At 59.0% G+C, this 4,680-nt stretch overlaps 1 pseudogene; it reads right to left on the bottom strand.

Moving 5' to 3' along the window:
- LOC119098132 (microtubule-actin cross-linking factor 1-like) overlaps positions 1 to 4,680 on the bottom strand; it is a 21,339-nt pseudogene that overhangs the window by 1,659 nt on the left and 15,000 nt on the right.

The following is a 4,680-nucleotide window of genomic DNA, read 5'->3' as shown; positions in this document are numbered from 1 at the left end:
TGTGCACGGCCTTATGCAGCTCCTCGGCGTCCTGAGCGCCACCTTCAGGCGGCTGCTGCGCAGCTCCGTCGACTTCACCACCTTGGTCCAGGCCGTCGTAAGCTCTGTCACCTGGCGCGGTGGAGAGAGGGCACGTCAGATCCTGCGCACTGTGTCCCAACCAGCCATCTCTGTGGTCTGCTGGGAAAACTGAGGCGTGCTATGCTATCTTTGGGCCACATGGAGATTTGCCATTTGATAAAAAGTTAAAAGCATCAAAACAGCTTGCTCAGAACCTCACACTTGAAGACCGTTCTGCTCTTGATTGAAAATGCAACCAAGGTGCAAAGGTGCGAAAACATGAGGGAATTTCACAAATATCACCAATCACCCTCATGTGGTCTAACTTAACTTTTCCTACAGGCGCAGCTACAAGTAAAACACGACCTCGCACAGATCTCTCAGTATCGTTCAATGCCGCGAACGCTAGCCGAACCGCCCACTGCATGGACCGCAAGCACAACCGCAGCATTGCACAATGCCACTAACGCGACGCCACTGACCTGCGTCTTGATGATGGCCGCGTCCTTCTTGTCAGCCTTGCTCATCAGCTCATCGGCCGTCTTCTGGACGGACTGCACCTGGGTGCCACGGCCCTCCAGCTCCTGCTCGAAGGTCTTGTGCTGCTCACAGAGCGCAGTCACAGTGTCAAGGTCACCGTGCACCGGCGCGTTGTCGTCCAGGGCGGCGTCCCGCTTCCGCAACCACTCCAACAGCGCCTCCAGTGCTTCCTTGAACTGGCCGCTGAAGAGCAGCGCCTCCTCCAGCTTGCGCTGGCGCGCCACCGACTGGTTGCAGCAGGCGTTCCACTTGTCCTTGAGCTCGTTGAGCATGTCGCGGATGATGGGCTCCTCGATCTTGGGCGCCTTGTCCTTGATGAGCGCGCGACCCAGCTTGATAACGTGGTCGTAGCTGGACTGCTTGCCACCGAGCGCCCGCTGGAACTCGCGGTGCTTATCGAGCAGCGCACGGATCTTGTTGGGGTTGTTGCCGAGCGAGGCGTCGGCACTCTCCAGGGCCTGCAGCGCCTCGTCCATCCAGCCGCAGAGGTCGGCCCAAGCGTCGTGGAACTCCTTGGCCTCCTTGTAGCCGACGTCGAGTGCGCGCGTGCGGTCGGCCGCCTTGGAGACGACGCGCTCCCAGCGGTGCTGCACCGACACTAGCATGTTCTTGATCAGGATCACGTCCTGCTTCTGGGAGAAGTACTTGAGCTGTGTGCCCTTCTTGTCCAGGTTGAGCATGTACTCACGATGAGAGCTTACCTCCTTCTGGAACTCTTTGTGCTCGTCGATCTGTTTGATGATGTTGTCCATGACGCGCGAGACGGGCTGCAGGTTGGACAGCACATTCTCGGACCCCGTTAGCCAGTCGACGAACTCCTGCAACGCCTCCTGGAACTCGGTCGCTTCCTTCAGCGCGATCTCCAGCTTGATCTTCTTGTCGTTGGCGCGGTTGGTGACGTGCTCCCAGCGCTGTTTCAGTGTCTTCAGGTTGTGCTTGAGGTTGGTGCTTGCGCCCTCCTTCGACTTCTTCATGTAGGTGTCGCCACGCGTGAGCACAGCGTCCACCTTGGAGCGATTCTGCTCCAGTTCGCCAAACAGCTCCATGAAGCGGTCCAGCTGCTCCTTGGCCGTCTCGGGCAAGCCTCCCACGGGCTTGCTGGTGGTGAGCGCGCCGTCCAGGTCGTTTAGCCAGAACAGCAGATCCTGGATCTCGTTCATGAAGTCCTGGGCGTCACGCAGCGCGTTCTCCAGCTCGCGCTGCTTGCCGGCCGTCTTCTCCTGCAGCTCGGCCCAGCGGTCGTTGAGCTGGTTCAGCTTGCGGTGTGTGGCGCTGGCGTCAGCCGAGTCGCGGTCGTCTTCGATCAGCTGGCGTCCGGCATCGTTCAGCGTGTCCACGGACGTCTGGTGCGCCTGGATGTCGTTCACCGTCACCTTCAGCTTGGCCAGCTCCACCTCGATCACCTGCGGGGCGCAGCACAGTCAGTGGAGCCCGCGCAGAGCTCAGGAACTTGCCCTGTACTGGATGTCAGAAGGCAGACCGAGTTGCCACGCGATGCCTGGTCACGACCCTCAGAATTTTGAGTAAATGCTGCCCCAGGCAATCTTACCACGCGACACAAACCACGCGACAGATGCAATTTACAGCAACTCTTCTCCGAGCACCTGTAATCCTTCCCTCAGCTCCGCAGCGATGTACTCACCATCGGTCACCGACAGCCCTACACCTCTGTCAAAGGTCGGGCTCTCGTGCCTGAGGGCGCCCGCCCCCCCTCTGACCCCATGGCGTACCTGCGGGTCGCCGAGCACCGGCCGCAGACCGTCCAGCGTCTTGTCGGTGCGCCCGATCCAAACGAGCAGCTCGTCCAGCGCGTGCTGGAACTGGCCGAGCCGCAGCAGGGCGTGGTCCAGCTCGCGTTGCCGCTCCACGATGCCCTTGAGCAGATCGTCCCAGCGCGTGTTGATGTCGGAGAGCGGCTGCTTGAGCGCGGCCGCCTGATCCGGCGACGTGCGCTCCATCAGCTCCTGCGCCTGTCTGCAGGCGGCAGGCGGAGGAGCGGTCAGTGTCAGGCGCACCCCGCCAGGCGACGGCGGCGCCGTCAGGCGGGCGCCGCCCGATCTGGTCTGCTCAGGTCTGGGGACTCTCATAGAGATAAAGGCCTTTCAGTTTAGTTCCCGTTGCACCACGACACTTACTGACTTTAGAACAATCTTTTCCATGATCGCAGAAGGTTTACAGCACCGAACACGCGGAAAACAAATCCGGGCATGCAATTCTCTGCCATGCGATTCAACTGCATAATTCGGTGTCATCCCGAACATACCGTGATGGTAAAACTGAACGTACCGCAGCACGAAAATATCACTAGGGTGACTGGTCTGCTGTTAACACGCACACCGTGCAGACTGGGCGGGCTAGTACCCTACCTGTATGCTATAGAACGTCCACTTCAGCTCTTTCCGCTACGCACACAAAAACCACGATGCCGTGCCTTCAAAGAGATCGCGGCAAGCTAGCACAAAAAGTAATGCGACTTCAAAACCAAACGGAAATCGCAGCCTGTGGCGAAGTCCATGCGGCCTCACCGTACAGAAAAAACCCGGCTAGGACCCATCCATTTATGATGGAGCATGCTAGAACCCAGCCGTCACCGTTTGCGGACGGTTGGGCTATGACGACAACCCCACGCTGCAACGGTGCATGCCAGGTTCACTCGGCGCGCTAGCACTGAGCCAATGATAAGGCCTGTGGTTATCGCATCGCGTCCCACACGCACACACTTGCCTTCTGATGCTTCTGCTCATCGCCCATGTGGAAAGAGACGAACGCTTATGTGTATAGGACAGGCAGTCGAAGAGACTGAATCGCCATGACCCGTAACACTCCGAACTTTTTTTTCTCAAAATTGTACGGAACAGTTCACGAAAGAACTACAAGTATATTCCACATCACCCCCCCCCCCAAAGCAGATATTTCCCAATGTTGCACTCTAAAACTCGCTATGCATCACCTTATAGCAATTATTCACGTCGATTGTAGAGTAATATAGGGACCGCTTAACCAGCTTACACTGTAAGGGCAGCATACTGTGCACGCCGCTCACCTGTTCAGAGCTTCCACCTTGACCATCTGAGGGTCAACCTTGCCCTTGAAGTCCATCAGTTGCTTGATCTGCTTCTTGACGGCCTCGATGTCTGATCCGACGGCACCGAGGTTTCCTAGCCGGTCCTCGGCGTCCTCCAAGAACTCCACCAGGTACTGCGAACGACATGCAGGCACAATGCAAGCGCGCGCCGGGAGAAAAAGTGCACAGAACAGCGCAACACCGTCCAGCAACCCTAGCCGATATCTAAACGAAGTGTTAACAAACCGGGGCGACGCTCTCCCTCCGCATTCTAACGTTTATAGCATTTACCCGAACCACATCCCCCGCCAACCGAGCCGATCCCGGCCTTGTTCAGGACCCCCAAGCTCTGCCTTGGTCTGTCCCTGGCCGTCGTACCTCTCGGGCGGTCTAGTCGGCGTTATCTGCACCGTGTCCAGCTCTGCCCTGGTCTCTATCCCTGGCCGTCGTACCTCTCGGGCGGTCTAGTCGGCGTTATCTGCACCGTGTCCAGCTCTGCCCTGGTCTCTATCCCTGGCCGTCGTACCTCTCGGGCGGTCTAGTCGGCGTTACCTGCACCGTGTCCAGCTCTGCCCTGGTCTGTCCCCGGCCGTCGTACCTCTCGGGCGGTCTAGTCGGCGTTACCTGCACCGTGTCCAGCTCTGCCCTGGTCTCTATCCCTGGCCGTCGTACCTCTCGTGCGGTCTAGTCGGCGTTATCTGCACCGTGTCCAGCTCTGCCCTGGTCTCTATCCCTGGCCGTCGTACCTCTCGGGCGGTCTAGTCGGCGTTAACTGCACCGTGTCCAGCTCTGCCCTGGTCTCTATCCCTGGCCGTCGTACCTCTCGGGCGGTCTAGTCGGCGTTATCTGCACCGTGTCCAGCTCTGCCCTGGTCTCTATCCCTGGCCGTCGCACCTCTCGGGCAGCCCATTCAGCGTTACCTGCAGCGTGTCCAGCTCTGCCCTGGTCTTTATCCCCGGCCGTCGTACCTCTCGTGCGGTCTAGTCGGCGTTATCTGCACCGTGTCCAGCTCTGCC

Source organism: Pollicipes pollicipes, unplaced genomic scaffold, assembly GCF_011947565.3.
Source record: "Pollicipes pollicipes isolate AB1234 unplaced genomic scaffold, Ppol_2.1 Scaffold_4740;HRSCAF=5597_pilon_pilon_pilon, whole genome shotgun sequence".
NCBI classification, from domain to species: domain Eukaryota; kingdom Metazoa; phylum Arthropoda; class Thecostraca; order Pollicipedomorpha; family Pollicipedidae; genus Pollicipes; species Pollicipes pollicipes.
Note: the sequence above shows the minus strand (reverse complement) of the source record. Positions and strands in the feature narration are given on the sequence as shown.